Source organism: Lagopus muta, chromosome 1 (assembly GCF_023343835.1).
Source record: "Lagopus muta isolate bLagMut1 chromosome 1, bLagMut1 primary, whole genome shotgun sequence".
Classification (NCBI taxonomy): Eukaryota; Metazoa; Chordata; class Aves; order Galliformes; family Phasianidae; genus Lagopus; species Lagopus muta.
Window position 1 is genome coordinate 168910880 of NC_064433.1, and position 17181 is coordinate 168928060.

Sequence of the window (17181 nt, forward strand, 5' to 3'; positions counted from 1 at the left end):
ATGCTGTGGTTTCTCATCTCTGATGAGATCTTAACAGCATGAGAGCTGCGTCCGTCTGGTTCTCAGAGCAGATTTGGGCCAGAAACTGCAGTTTTTGTGGTCTCCACTCAAAAGTGTGGGTGTATCCATAAACCCTACTTATTCTGGTCACTTCAAATTATGCCTGTCCTCTTATGTCTAAATCCTCTTCAGACAGGCACCATTTCTTCATTTCTTCAGAAAAAAGAAATGATCCAAATAGTTATTGCAGAGCTTCCAGGCACCCTCACTGACTCCCTACTTGTTGAGGTAAGTCCAGACTTGAAAGAAACGTGAGGCAGATGTAAGCTGAGTTTCCACTGTGGTCTGTACTATAGATCTTGGTAACGTGCAGCTGATCATGGATCTGAACACCAGAGGTATGTTCCCTGCAGAAAGACCAGATTTCAGAGAGAAGGTGAACTTCTGACGTGCCATGTATAAGCATGTGCTGACTAGCATGTGCTGAAGTTCAACAGCAGTTCATCTTATATATAATAGAATGAATGCAAGAAACTCTCAGCTGTGTTTTGCAGGCTGTTTTCTCCAAGCAATCAGGCATTTCAAACTTCTGATAAACACAGTGATGTTGGAAATAGATAGTGGCTGAAGCCAGTCTCCTGATTCCTTGAGTTCTCTCTGTCTTTGAATCTCATGGTGTCCAGCTCCTACCTTTTGCCTGAGAATTAGGTTATAAGCTATTTATGGTGTGAGGCATCATTATTCTGTGTTTATCCATGTCCCAGCACAATGATCATGACTAGGGCCAGCCAAGGGGCCCTGAACCACGTTGTTAGAGTAATATAAGTAATAATCGTTTAAATCTTTTGAACCCACAAGATGAAAACCACATGCAGTGTTCACTGTACAACTGTTTTGGTTTGAGAGATTCAGTTAAATACTGACTCAGTGGTTAGGATATGTAGGATGGGATTATGGTGATAAACAGTTTGGCATTACATCAGTTAGCCATAAGTAGCAATGAAAAAAGGTCCCACACTATTTCTAGTACTTTCCTGATGTCATTTAACTGGAAAGAACTGGGTTGTCAGTGCTTATGGAGATGGTCCATATATAGACTCTGGTGGACTAAGGGGAGATTTCTACTTTCATGCCATTGTTTTTCCACAAGTAGTGTTATCAGTGATTCCTTTTTTCTTGCCTGTCAGTTGTGTTTTGTATAACTAAAGCTAATTACTAGGTACGAATAAATCTAATTCTGGTGGGAGTAAACTACATTTACCATATTTATTCTCTTTGTGACTGACCTTTTCCATGAGAGGATTTATAAATCCACACTTCTGAGACATGCAGAAAAGTGTACTGGCACTGGTGTTGACTGATTTGCAACGCAGTTCAACATCACATAAACACATGCAGCCTTAATGACTTCAAATCACAGTCACTGGAGTGTAAAGATTCCTGTTGAGTTCAGATCTTAAAAGAAAAGAAAGGTAAATGAGGCACCTAATTTTGGTCTAGAGAAAGAGCTCCAAGATGCTTTCCATGGAAGGAAAGCTGGTCTGCTAAAGACATTCTAGTTGTTAGAATATTTACCTGGACCTGAGCAAGGCCTTTGACATGGTCCCCCACCACATCCTCATCTCCAAATTGGAGGGAAGTGGATTTGATGGGTGGACGACCCGATGGATAAGCAATTGGTTGAAAGGCTGCAGACAGAGGGTGGTGGTCAATGGCTCTATGTCCAGGTGGAGGCTGGTAACAAGTGGTGTCCCCCAAGGGTCTGTCTTGGGACCGGTGCTCTTTAACATCTTTATTAATGACATCGATGTGGGAACTGAGTGCACCCTCAGCAAGTTTGCTGACGACACCAAGCTGAGTGGTGCGGTTGATACGGTGGAAGGAAGGGATGCTATTCAGAGGGACCTCGACAGGCTGGAAAGCTGGGCTTGGGTGAACCTGATGAGGTTCAACACGGCAAAGTGCAGGGTTTTGCATTTGGGCCGGAAGAACCCCAGGCACCTGTACAGGCTGGGAGGAGTGGTCCTTGAGAGCAGCTCGGCAGAGAAGGACCTGGGGGTCCTGATGGACGAGAGACTGAACATGAGCCAGCAGTGCGCTCTGGCAGCTCGAAAGGCAAATGGGATCCTGGGCTCCATCAGGAGAGGGGTGGCCAGCAGGGACAAGGAGGTGATTGTCCCTCTCTACTCAGCTCTTGTGAGGCCCCATCTGGAGTACTGTATCCAGGTGTGGAGCCCTCAGTACAAGAAAGACGTTGAGATTTTGGAAAGGGTCCAGAGGAGGGCAACTAAGATGATCAGGGGGCTGGAGCACCTCCCCTATGAGGACAGGCTGAGGGAGTTGGGCTTGTTCAGCCTGGAGAAGAGAAGGCTGCGGGGTGACCTCATTGCAGCCTATCAATACCTGAAGGGAACCTACACCCAGGAGTGGAGTAAACTCTTCAAAAGGGCTGACAACAGCAGGACTAGGGGAAATGGTTTTAAGTTGAAGGAGGGAAGATTTAGGTTGGATGTTAGGGGGAAGTTCTTTACTAGGAGAGTGGTTAGGCCCTGGAACGGGCTGCCCAGGGAGGTTGTGGATGCCCCGTCCTTGGACGTGTTTAAGGCCAGGTTGGACGGGGTCCTGGGCAACCTGATCTGAATGTGTATGTTTGGTGGCCCTGCTAGGCAGGGGGTTGGAACTACATGATCCTTGGGGTCCCTTCCAACCCGGGTGATTCTGTGATTCTGTGATTCTGTTAGTATGTCTGTTTTCCATTTCCAACTTCTAAATGATGTGAAAAGACAGTTGTCAACAGGGCAAGTGTTTTCCTTGTTTGGTGTTGCATGTGACATCATGCTGTTGTCATCATGGGAAGGTTATCCCTTTGCTGGGGACACTGTGAATGGAAGAAATAGAGGTGGAAGAGAGAGGACTCTCCATGCTGTCTTTTAAAAGAAGCTCTCTTCTAAAAAAGACATTTTGGTACTGAATGCCAGTAAAAATTTCAGACCCCATCTTAATGGGGCAAGTTTTGGAGGGATGTCTTTCTAGAGAGAAAGAGCTCTATGATACTTGACCTACTCTTCCTTTGTCACCAAGGTGTGAGGTCTTTGCTGCACCCATTTAATGAGGAGCTGTGTGTGTGTGTGTGTGATGGGGAGAGGGATGGGCCACATCTATATTACAAAACTTCTAACTCCTTGACTTCTCTGCACGTATGTATTTTTATACACTTCCATCACAGAATATCTCCAAAATGTCCTGAAATAGAGCCTGGAGCATGACAGAAGTTTTTGGAGCTGCAATTCTTGGGGGTTGGCTTTATTTTTGGTACTAGACACCTCCATTTCCTGGTGCTTTCTGAATATGGTAAACAACCCTCAGGTCGATGTGACAGTGGAACCCAGGGAAGACTGAAAAATTCTGTCTGGGCAAGCAAGCTCCAGTCCTCTTACTCAGTTCACACTGTATCTGAGGTGGCTTTTCTCCTCCACACATCCACTCCTACATGGATTCTCTCAGCACTCAAGGATGAGACCCATCCTTATTTTTGCTCTTTCCTGATTTAAATTAAAGAGCTGTGAGTTGCAGCTCCAGATTTTTTTATCCAGTGGAGATAGAAGTGTAACATAACCAACCCACTCCTGGTGGGCATCTCACAGGAGGTAGAGGCACTGTGAAGGTTAGCAGGTGAGATTGCAAATGGACCCAGTGCCATAACCACCTGTGCATCCAAAGAGTGTTCCTAGAAGGGTGTTTTCATGCAGGCACTGCACTATGGTGGTGGCTGCAGGTGGTCTTGCAGCTCTTCTGGCCTCACAGTGGACTCCAGGACCTCCTTGCTACAAACAGGATGAGTGTGCTTATGAAAGTCCTGAGCAGGCAGATAAATGCTCCTCCAGCCTGTTTCGTTTACCATAACAAAGAGTGCTCTGTAGGAAGAGAAGGAAACCTCTTGCCTATTCAGGAGTTTCAGAAGCATAGTGCACTGATGTTTCTGGTTGTGGGAAAGCCCCAGAATGTGGGTTAGGTTGAAGAGATTGAGCAGGTTATTTTACAGAAGTCCTACGAAAAACTCAGTTTTATTAAAACCTCATTTATCTTTACGGCTTGCACTCATGGCATTCAGATTTGCAGTGAGTACAGGAATAACTCAAGTATTTGTTCATAAAATCACCTGCTGGAGAATAGTCTGAATCAGGAGGAGATCCTGGATCCTGTTTTTTTTTTTGAAACACACCAAATACAAGCAGAAAATGTGGGAATGTGGGCAATCAGAGCTAGATACAACTCAGTGTCACTGGCAATGCTGCACAGACACCTTACCTTCCTCTTCTGACTACCAGCTACAGCAAATCCACTTTAGACACAATGCATGTACTGAACATGCCACTAGTGCAAGCCAACAGAAAGACAGGAAAAAAACAGGAGCTGCAGAAAGAAATCTGAACACTTAGAAGTTTTATTACATGGGATCTTGTAGCAACATGGAATGGGATGCACAGTCTGATACTTAGCTGACCAAATAAAAACTCACGTATACAAAATAGTTATTCCTGCGGATAAGCTCATAAATGACCATCCTTAGCTCAGTCCACTGTGGGCTGGATTTGGGGCCTGAGGTATCTTTATGAACTGACATAATGGATGTAAATAAATATCTGAGGCTGCTATTCATAATGATCACCTTTGGTCCAAGTAGGATGTTCTCCTCACTTCCCTCTTTGAACCGAGTTGGAAGAATGGTGACTTCCAGCAGGAGATGTGCAGGGCTACTAGGTGCTGCCAGAGCTGCCTCTCACCTTCCATGGACTACAAAGGGAACCTGTGGAGACTAGCCTTCCCAGGCCAATGTTCGCCTTTATGATTATTGCCCTAAGCTCCCCCCATAGTCAGTGAAGAAAGGCAACCATGAGTTACTCCTTGACCTTTGGACACTTCATGTCTTTGTCTGATTATAGAGGGGAACATTTAGTGAAGGTCCATGTTCTTATTTTTGCTTTCGAAGCAGAAGCAACTTTGTGATCGCGTCAGGTGTAACAGAAGTTGGAAGCATTCAGATTTTCTGTTTCCCTAGCAAACGCAGCTCTGTTGTTTCATCACCTGGGACACTTTTCAGCCACTGAGGGATGATTTCATGCTCCAAAGTGTGGAATGGATTGTATGCGTGTGTAGGGCAATGTTACTTTCACCCTTGGAAATAGTTTTTGAAGATTTCAGAAGTACTCTGAGGAGGAAGAGACACCAAGAGTGACGCTGTCCTGATCCAGCTCTCGTGCTGTGTCTGAAGAACATGATGGTTGGTGATACATTAGTTTGAGTTTCCTCCAGTTTTTGGGAGGCTGGCTCTTGCAAACAGTGGAGACAGTGGTATTCCCATGCTTTGGAGGTCAGTGGAGCCTCATGGAATGTAATTTCCTGGGATGACCTTTCCCTCCTTACATGTACAAAATCTGAGTTCACAACACAGCCTGCTTCATAAATCTTGTGTTTATTTTTTGGTGCGTCTCATTGCCAGCAGCCCATGTATTACTGCAGAGGGCAACTCTCAGTCAAGAGAGGAAATACATCTTAGGCGTGTCTCCTTTCTCATTCCTATCCAAAACTTCTCTCTAGTTTTGATCGCAATGGTTTGGATTTCTCAAAAGTCTCTAGAAAACCTCACCATCTGCTTTCTCCCAGGACTTCTCTTCCAGGACTTCAGGGGTTAATATCCTTGGAGCATCACAATGGGAAGCAATGCATGTCTGTTCATGCAGTTGACAGTGCCCTTTTATTATTACTTCTATCTCTCCTATCAGATGTCTCACTTTTAAACAGAGTTGTTATTAAGATAATTAGTTAATGTGGGTTATTTTATTATGGTAGTCTTATTTGGTTTGATTGCACACTCAGCTGACATGTCACAAAAGCAACAAAAGCATTAAGAAGTTGCATAATTGACAAAACTGAACTGTCAGTGTTGTGGAGTTCAGGGAATCATGGAGGGAAGAAATGTACAGGCTCCATAGAGACGCGGGTCCTTCCATGAACCTTGGATTTCTACTCCTAGCATTTATTACTCAGGAAAATGATTGGCATTTCCTCCTCTGTGTTTTAATTTTCTCTGCTTTTGCTGTATTTTCTGATCTTGGCTTTAGCTTGCAGAGGAAGGCAGCTTAGTCTTGTTTATCTGCGCCAAAGATTTCTTCGTTTTGGGAACCACATCGGAAATAACTTTGGATGAAGGCAGACGAAAGGCTTTAAAAAGCATCTATCAAGTAATCAAGTGGGTCTGTGTGTCATATTTCCTGACCATCTATTGCCTTGGTATCTGCTGTTGGCACGTGTCCCAGTGTTGTCTGACTGGTACAACACTATTTTCATTTACATTCCTCTAATAAAATATTTTATTTAGGTTCACTGATGCAAACTCCAGACGACTTTCATCTTCTTACCCTCACAACTTCTCCCTGTGCACCCTTCTGACGTGCAAGCTGGGAAAAAAAAAAAAAAAAGTATGTTTTCAGCTGCATTTGAGTGCATCTCAGCACAGTCCTGTTCTGAGATCTGACCATCTCTGTATTTGTGTTGGTATTCTCTGGGCTCGGATTGAAGCTGTGAGTAGAACACTCCCAAGGCTGCTAAACTCTGACCAATTTGCAGCCATGTCGACCTGCAAATATTTCCTCCAGAGTTTGAGATTTTTGGCATCCCAAGTTTCCTGGATGCGCTTACATCATCCCTGTGCGGAGGAGGACTTGGCCGTGTGGCTTAGAATGTGCTCTGTGTAATTGAACACATTCCCTCAAAAATACCCCAGCAATTTTACCAGTTCTTGCCCTGGGTTATGTGATATAGCCCTGCGGGCAGGAGAGGAAAAAGCCCTCCCAAGAGGCATTTCCTGAGCTAATTTGATAACTTCAGGGTTTGAAATGCTGGGGAAAGAAAAATCTCAAACAAGAAAGAAGCTGGTAAAGCAGCATGGACACTGAAAAATTAAAAAAAAAAAGCATCTTGATTTTTCAGGGCATGGCCAAAGGAAATTGATCCCTAATGCATTAAACAAGCACCCGTGGATTACAAGCAGTCTATATTCAGAGCAGCTCGGTTCCAACCACGCAGTGAGGATTTGGCCTTAGGAATACCCTTTTGCAATTGCTGCTCTGAAAGAGAGATTTTGGAGATGAGCACTGCTGCATACAAAGGAAGCCTGAAAGTGCCTTCATGCACGTTGCTCTTTCAAGGCATTCTGCTAAGGCACAAAGTGTGGAGAGGAAGGCTCTATGGGTACTATGGGCACTATGTTTTTTTGATCACTGCTCAAAACCCAAACAGCAGCAAGAAGGGCACTCAAAGGTGTTTTAGCTGGGACTCTTCTAGGTCTCCTAGAGGACACAAAGGAAGCAGTTTGACAAGCAGAGGAGCTCAGCTGCAGCATGCTCGCCGGGAGGCTGCACACTGGGCAGGGATCAGAATTCAGATCCATTTAGCAAGTCGCTTGATTGTTACCGACAGATTAGAAAAAGCCCTCTGCCAGCTTTACACATTCATGGCCTCTTGTCTTTGTGAGTCAGGAGGCAGTTCCCGTCGAGAGACACACATGCTCTGTAGTACAGGATGATTCTTGGCAAGGCCGGGGTGATCGCGAGAGCCAGACGGGGCGGAGACGGCATTCCAGTTTTATAACACAATTCCATAATAGGAGACAGCATTCTTTTCATATTAATGTTCATACAATAGGAATTTTAAACCCCAGCTTTTGGGCTATGTGGGAAAAAAAAGGTCCTATTTCAATGCAGCAACAACATTATTTTATAACTGAATGGCAAGAGCTGCTAGTGGACCAGCCGCTTGGAGTGCAGAGGGTGTTATGTAGGGTGCTTTCATTTCTAGAGAAATCAAGATGCAAAGCATCAGTGTAGTTATGTGCTTGCTACTGCCACCCCAACATCATAGAATCATGAAATCATTTGGGTTGAAAGGGACCCTTAAAGGTCATCTGTTCCAACTCCTCTGCAATGAACAGGGACACATCCTCTTTGGATGCTTTGCAGGTACTCATTCACCTGCTCTGGTCAAGGCCACTGCTCTCTGCACACTGCTCTACAGCACCGTGAAGCACCGGTCATTGCAGCTCCAAAGTTTTATTAGGCCACAAGTTGTGCCTATTGGTAGCAGAATCCAGCATACAGCTGCTTCAGTACCATCTCTGCTATGCTTACCATTGAGGACACTTTCTACATCACCCGTGTTGGTAGCCTGGAAAGGGACCTGAGGCTTTGCAAGATGTTTCTTACGTCCTGACTTAGACCTCTCAGTGCCTTGTTGGGAGTGTAGAAGGTTTAAGGGTAAATTTCTCCCATTGGGGTTTTGACCAGTCTTTGAATATCATAGCAAAAATAAACCTGTGCTTTCAAGAGTTATCACTACTCTTGACACAAGGCTGCAGTTTGGCCTCTCACTGTAACCCAGTTACCTAGCAAGAGTTTCTTGGCCTGCAGAATGCCACCCCTTAAACTAGCATTTGCGAGGCTGTCCGTCCTCCTGGAGAGAAGAGAGATAGTTTATATGAGGTAACTTTTCTCAGTTGTGACTTCAATTACTGACAAGGCTTAAAAGCACTGACTGTCCACAGGAGACACAAGAACTGCTACTACTGATCACAAAAAGTTCACATTATCCTAAGCTACTAAGTTCAACTATGTTTTAGATAAGCAAAATGCCAATTTTCAGCAGTATTTAGAGACATACTGGCACAACCAAAAGAGCATAATAGGGCACGTGAACCTTCTGCACCTTGCCTGAGCATCCCAGGGGCTGCAGGTCTCAGTATGGGTAAGGACATGTTGGGGATGAAGTGACTCCAGGTTGTAAGAATGGTGAGGTGGCATTCAGAAACAGGGAGAAATCCTTATTAAGCATGTACAAGCAAATCTACTAAGTACCAGGAGTGCTCAGATGTGTGTCTTCACAAACAATGCTGATTTCAAAGGGAAGATTTAGTGGAGACAATTTTATAATGCTGCGAATTAATATTTAGATATTTGGATAGTGTGCAGTGCAAGAGAAAACAGAAGTCCTCAGGACATATGTTCATATAAGAGAGTATATCAGTAGGGTATGCTGGGTGTAGTCTCTGGGTTTGAGGATGGACATGACAATGTACAGCATTGTGGTATGCTTTCAAATTTTGCACTGGGTAGGTAAGCTTGTGAAAGCCTGATCTGTATGCACATTCTTCACTTGGCCTTCATGAGTTCATGGAAGAGATCTGCTCAAAAAAGGGTTTGCAGAGCAGGGGCTGTGTGGGAATATTTCTTCCCTCATGCTTTCTCCAGGATCATGCTTTGACAGATGTGATAATGTGACAGGCAGCCTTCAGAGCAGGCCTAGTGCTGAGAATCACTGATGGCCAAGCACACAGTGATAGCCCCATCTTGGGATGAGCTGGGGATGGACAGCCAGGGAATGAGGCAGCTCAGGACACTGATGTGAGCACAACCCAACTTGAAAAAAGAGACTTCCTGCCTTGGTAGAAGCGTTGAAACATCTCCGTGTGTTTCCCTGCCTTCAAACAAGAGCCCCATGCACCTGACGTCACTTCCCCGGCTGCTGGGCCGATAACAGGATGAACCTGAACTCCCTCTGAACCAGACGTTCCACTGTGTCACTGCTTATTGTGCTCTCAGTGGGGCCACAGACTTAGCTACCAGCATTGTTTTGTTAGCTTACGCTTCACGCACACTTTCCCCTCTCCTCCCCAGCAGTTTGGAAGGAAATGGCATAGGAACTTCTGCGATGTGCTTGCAGGCACATACAAGCAATGTGACTCATCAATAGACGGGGCTTTGGGAACTGGTGCCTGTTACAGCGTGAAGCCAGCCTGCTTCTTCACAGAGCTCCGACAGGCAGCTGGCTATGTCAAAAGGGCAGAGAATAAAGCGCGTAGTGTAAAATGGAGACACAATTAAGCAAAGATGAAAAAAAAAAAAAAGCTATAAGAGTTTTCATCTCTACTCAAAGTTCCCTCGGGTGGCGTTTGCTGAAACAGAGAGTTCTGCAGCTTGTTGCTGTAAATAGTGGCACACAGATTTTGCAATGCTGCTAATTTATTTTTAAACATTGGACTGAGGAATCAGATAACATCTACCTTTTCATGCACCATGCTCATCATAGAGCGTGTCTTTATCAGTAGGTAACACTGAGGAAGCAGCATTTAAGTGATATCTCTGTGAATCTTTCTCAAACCTTTAAATGTTTTAGACTCATCTCAGATCTTGTACTATACACTAGCCAGCGTGGATGGAGTGGAGTTATTGCAATATATTAATATAATCATGGTATCTATGATATAGATTGCGTTTCAGAGCATTTTAGAAGGATACTTGCATAACCCTGTCTGTATTTTGAACCTTGAAAAATTGAGCTACTTTCTCTGGAAAGGACGGTAAGATCTGGGTGCCTCCAGTTTGTTTCAGATGTATAACCTCAGAGAAGGTGCTAACCATAGGCACTGACACCATGGCTTCTGCTCATTTCAGAGGCAATATTGCAGTAAACCCCAGTAATTTGTTTGTGTTGGATTGTGTGGCTGTGGGTTTCTTTTACGTCTTTGGAAATCCACACTATTTCCACTCACTAATGGAACTTGGAATAAATGGAGAAAAGTCCATGCCAAACCTTTGAAAACAAACATGATCCTCCAGTCTGACATTGCCTTGGACATTGAGGTTGGTCTGAATTGGCCAGGAGAGCAAGAAATGTGTAATTTCTTTCGTTTCTGGTCACATGGAGGTCAGTTTTATTTGCATCTATGCTTGTATTCTGATTTTTAGAGAAATCAAATTTCTAATTCTACTCAGATGGCAATTTTATAAAAAACAAATGCCTTTGTTATGTCCCGTTAGTAAGTACATTGTGCTAGTTATCATAGCTGTATTACATGCTATGGAACGGCAAATGTACTAAATACATCCTATACAGATGCTCAAGCTTCTTCACCCTTCAGTTATTGCTCAATGTCATCTTCTGTTTGTCATTTATTATATAACAGTATCAAGCAAAATAGACTTTAATCACAAATAAGAATAGCATAAAGACTAATGCACCACTTGGCTGAACTAATTGCATATCTTCCCACATTTTCAAGTATCTATTAAAAAAAAGACAACCAGCTTCCTGGTCACTCAAAAGGACAAGTATCAGGCTTCTATATTTCTGGACAAACTAAACAGTTCGTCAGCACAGTGCTTTAGTGTGGTTAGCAGTCCTGTGCCTTTTGTACTGAGAATCATTAGATAAAACTTTTCACACGGTCCTAGAATCTTCCATTGTGAGCTGTGCTGAGGATTGGCACTAACAAATAATAAAAAGAATAAGTCAAGTACTAGGAGAAAATATTGCTCATGAATAAATTACCAGGTATGACAAATGATGAGGCCTGTGGCAGATTAGTCAACTGGTTCCAGTCATCACCTTCATTTCTCCTTCTGACAACTTCCAGGGTGTTTCTGTGGTTATCTAAAATTATATTTTGTCCACAAGCAATATTTGGTTGAGGCCTGTATCCTCAAGCCTTCTTTCCCCTTTTCCTCCCCAGGGTGCGTTTAATTTTCCATCAGCACTTACTATGGAGGACATGCTGTTTGAGTAAGCCCGCCTTTCTTGCATTTCACAGCTTTTACTTCAGTTTTATCTTTCTTGTAGGATAACTTTTTTTTTCTACCCCCAGTATCTGCTTGTCAGTGGAACTGGGGAAAATTTACATTGACAAGTAGTATAGTATTCCACTGTTAAACAACTTCAATCTAATGCTTTCCCTGGAGAGAGTTAAACAGTGTGTTTATAGTGTATATTTGTGTACAGCTGTAATTTATCTCCTTTTATAGTCTTCTGAAATTCCATCTTGTTCCCTTGAGATAACTTAACGTTACCCACAAAGCATGCCCCAGATGCATCTGCATGCAGAGTGTGACAACGACACTCAGCTGAATGCTCAGTTCAGGAAGGTGGGGCCCAAGGAATCCCTGTAACTCTCACACTCTTGTTATTTATTCCCTATTAATCTCTGTCAGTCTTACTCTGGCTAGCTGTCTTCATGACAGAGATCAAGGAGGGGAGACATTCCTGGCTTGGGAGATTCTCTGAGGATGTTCACAACAATCTGAGAAAATAAATGAAGTTGTCTTTTACAAGAACAAAGTCCTCAAGATATTAGAAAGAACAGGTAAAGAAAGTTTTCCTTGGACAGGTACTTTCCTTTCAATTTGTGTGATCTATTTAGGCAATTTATTAAGGAAGACAAGTCAAAAACTGAATTATTTTCCTAGTTTAAAAAACAACTTGTTTAACATTTATTCATGCTGGGCTGAGTCTCCAGATGGCATAAACTGGCGTAGTTCCATTTAATTTCAATGGATCCATGCCAATTTTCAGCAACTGAGAGTCCTGTCCAGTAAGTCACTTTTGGTTGCAAGACTTTGGTTCAGTGCTAGTAAGATCTAAAGAGTCAGTCCCTGGAATGATGACAAAAAATTCTTAACTTTACCAAAATGAACCATTTCTTTTTAATGATCGTTGTGCAGCTGGGTGAGCATATGCATAATCTATTCTGAGCAGACACAACTCTATTTTCCCACCTACGTTAATGTGTGCCTTTCTTTTTCAGTAAGAAGGAGAAGTCTTCCAAATGAGAAGAGTTCCACATGCATCAGTTTTATTACAATAGCTTAGTTTCACGTGGAGAGCCTGTGAGCGCAGAGCATCTGAACTGTGCTCCCACTTGGTAGATAAACGGAAGGTACTGGTGGAGTAACATTTAATCCACACATGGATCTAGCTCATGCAACACACCTGCTCTAGGAATTCACCTAACCATTACAGCAATACTTGGTCATATCAGCTCTTAATATTTGGCTTTAGGTGCTGGTTGCAAGTTTGTCAAGACAGTGCTGTGCAGCCCATGTGCTCTGCAGACTGTTAATGTCAGACTTGTCTGTGATGAAGGCAGATCCTGGTATAATATGCTCTGAAATAGCACTGGAAGTGGAGCAGATACTAAAGATTCCACTGCTAAAGAGTAATCAGAAAACCACACTTAAACTTATGAAAAACTGTATTTCCTCCTGAAAAACTTAACTGTTATTGAATCTGCATTGGAAGGCACAGTCTGATATCCAGGCACCCACCCCAGATACTCGCTCATTTCCCCCATCATGCCGGGGGAAGGAAATAGGAAGATGAGCAAGAATGTTTATGAGTCTAAATAAAGACAGGAAAATCCCTCATCAGTTACTATAATGGAATAATAATAATAAAAAAGATAGAAATCAAGAATCCTTGTGGGGAATTTAGTTTAATTAAAAATGTAATTACTAATCTGGGTATTGGTAAAGAAAGATGTCAAACACCTGGGCAAAGTACCTTTTCTCCCCCTTTCCTGGTGCCCACTGCCTCTGTTATCACCAGTGCTGGAATCACTCACAGTTTTTGGTGAGGTGGTAAGTGCTGCAGGACATACGATCAGGGTGTAGCAGTTTCTTTCTGCCACTCCTTGTTCCTTCTTTTTCTTTTTTCCTCTTTCTTCTTCTTATTTCCTTTGCTCTGGTATGGGACCTCCATGGGCTGCAGTCCCTTTGGGGAACTGCTGTGGAGTCAGTGAGAACTGGCTCACAGCAGTCTTCCCCCTACCCCAACACCAAAATCTTGCTACAGACATACCAATACAGCCTAAAATCTTTCTTCTTAGCTGAGCACAATACCTAAGCCATATGTAGGTCATTGTGTGGTAGAAATATCTCTACATGTTTTTTATCTATGCTCTTCATTAAAAGTCTGCTGCTAATCATCTTAAGAGACAGGATATTAGGCCACTTACATCCTTGCTCTGACTCAGTATATTGTGTTATTCTACTTAATATTCCCATTAGGTTACATTATTTCAGTCATCTGTTGAAGAACAGGAACAGCCCTGAGATTCTGTAGCACTAAGAGGAACAGGGAGATGTATTTGGAAATTTGGGGACAGTAGCTTGTCCATGACCGTGGAATCACTGAGTAGCTTCATCATAAGGCTATACCAACACATTATTTTCATTTTTTAATATGAATGCTGGGGTGAAAAAAAATCTTTAAAATGTTTTGCCATCTTCAGCCCCATGATCAAAAATTGCAGCCATTTCAATAACATTAATCTGCTCAGATATTAAGCCATTGAATGAGTAGTTTTGATTTAATGAATTTCTCTCATCTCAGCTTATTTTCTACTCCTCTTCTAGCTTTAATAGCTAGCTGCTTAATATGAGAGCTGTTCCATTTCATTACCTCTCCCCTGTTTTTTTCTTGAGGTGGAACTAATGCAATGCAAATTGTGGTGCCTGTCTCTGATTTTTCTATTAGGCAACTTAAGATTCCATACAGCCTGTGTTATTGAGAGTAGAGCTAGAAATATATTAGAATTTATGATGAAATGTGGAGCTTGCAGTACCTCAAGTTTAGGGAATTTTTTCAAACAAGTAATGGAATTCAATGGTACTCAAGTTCTTGATGAATCCTCTTTTTCCTTTTTTTTAATTTTTTTTTATTTTTTCTTCCCCATAGTAGTTATGCACACACTTCAATTCTATTTCCACCTGATACAATTCCATAGCATCTGCCATATAAAATTTTTGACATGCACAGTACGAGCTCAACAGTGCACTAAAGCTGCAACAGTGCAATATGAATTCAGAAAGACTGCTGGCTGGGGCTGGCAAAAGTAAGTTTAGGAAATGCTTGAAGAAGTTGCATCATGCCAGAAGGAATGGGAAGGTATCTATTAACACACATTGGTTCCTGGAGAGCTAGAGTTACCTTAGCAATCAGAGCAATTTCCTCTTTGAGTAAAAGAGGAAATAATCTTTGGATTAGGCTCTGTAACGTGTGTATGCTCTTTGGAGTACATAGTCTGTGTAGAAGATGCTGCAAATTGATGTTTATGAAAATCTGGGATTTGATGTGCATCTCAGCTAACACTTTTGTTTCACATGTTCTTCACTTTTTCTTTTATTTCAGAGCATAAAACTGTAAGAGATTTCCTGGTCTGTTGTGTTACATGTCCTAGTCAGTTATGTCAAAGAGTAACCCTTTCACAACCATCTTGAAACCAGTGAATTTCATTACTTTTGTATTTTGAAGGAAGCATTGTTTTGCAGACTCATTCTACTGATGATTTGAGACTTCACTGCCAAGTGATTTTCACTGGGTGCCTACCCAGCCTCTCTTCACTTATAAATCAGTTGTTCTTTTCCTGTGGTAAACTTAAGGTGTTTTTCCTTCAGAATTTGTAGAAAGCAGATCCACACCTTATCTGTATTTGCCTTAAAGCTAGATGAGCCAAACTCTTTTGTTTCCCCAATCTGTCATAGTGATTGTCTTCCCATAGTAACAAAGTGATTGAGGTGTTTCTCTAGTCACATCTGGACTACCTAAAATGCCTCTAGCACCTCCTGAGTGAAGAGTAGAATTAAGTCTTTTTGTTGTTATTGTTGGTTATTTTTTCCAGAATGTTTTAATTTCCTTTGCTGATCATCTTGATCATCTTGACTCAGATCATCTTGAAAATGGGCAATTTCTATTCTTTTCCTGCACACTCTACGTCTGCTGATGCACAGCTATCTTTGCCAACCGATGCTTTTTCTTCCATTCATTGTGGCATTATCTTTTCTTCCTAACAAATCTCAGAGGAATGTATTCATCAGCTTAAGTGTCATAGAATCATAGAATTGTTAAGGTTGGAAAAGACCACTGAGCTCATCTAGTCTAACCTGCATCCCATCCCGACCATGCCCACTAACCATATCCTCAGTGCCACATTTACACAATTCTTGAAGGGATGGGACCTCCAGGGATGGTAACTCCACCACCTCCCTGGGTACCTTTGCCAGTGTCTCAATGATCTTTCTTAGAAGAAATTTTTCCTAAACATCCAGCCTGAAAACAGAACCTCTCCTAAAGCTTTATTTCATTTCATTGAATATTAATATATTTTCCTAGTTTAAACCTCAAGGCTCGTTTACAAGACCTTATTCCTCATTACTAGATGCAACAGGAGATGACTGTGAGAGAATGCCCAAGTCACTGGAATGGATAGCAGTTACCATTTTCTTGTTTAGGAAAGGGAAACTTTAAGGAAGTTTGGGGAAAAGCAGAAGGAAAAAAAATATGTATAATGCAGTAATTTGCAATGGAACAAAAAGTGTCAGTCTGATTGTTATTTCCAGGAAATAAATTTTTGGCTTAGTGGCAAGGCCACTAGGAAATCCCATAGAAGTGTTAGACCATGAACATATTTGGTAACTATTCTTGAAAGGAAAACCTCAAGGAAAACAACTTCTCTTGTGAATACCCTATGAAATTGAAGAGAACCTCAAATAACCTCTGCGACTCAGGAAATATTAGAGGATACAGATGTTGCATGAATAAATTGGTCGAGTGCCTGGAAGGAGAATGATCCTGATTCTTGAATGAGACAATCCACTTGATAGAAAAATAAATAATTGTGAGGAAGAATGTTAAGAAAGTATGTATGCTTTCATACTTAGACAGGGAAAGACTTTTTATGCGTGTGTTTATGGCTTACTTTAAAGGATTCCATTCTCATGTGTTGATTTTAAAAACAAGTACCAGACAAACCAATAGCAATTGAAAAAGAATTTAAGATAATCAAACTCATATTCTTAAAACCGAATCATCATATGATTCTTTTCTCAGGAGAAAGGAGGGCTTTTTTGGGGTAAATAAATGGATAGCTTGTGAGAGCAGAATTCATTTCATCCTGGAGTTTTGCTAGAGGTCATTGCATATTTTTTTCAATGGGAGAATGGGAAAAGAATGTGCAACATATGAAATTCAGAGGTACAATGCAAGAAGAAAGGTGTTGGACTATTTTCTTATTCAGAATGTATATTCCTCCACTCTTATTTCAACAGCTAAGAGTCAATCCAGATGCAAATTTTGGCTTATAGAAAGTCCATGTAATAACTGGTGTGGAAATGATCCCTGTTCTGAAAGTGTTTACTTATTCTCTTGGTGTTCACCACTGACTACTGTCAGAAGGTATTTGCTAAATGTCCTTTTTGTCTTGCCATGTACAGCTGTTCTGATACAGAATTTTCAAACTTATGTGGGGATACATGTCTGCAGGTTGGTCTATGTGATAATATCTCTTGAAAGGAACAT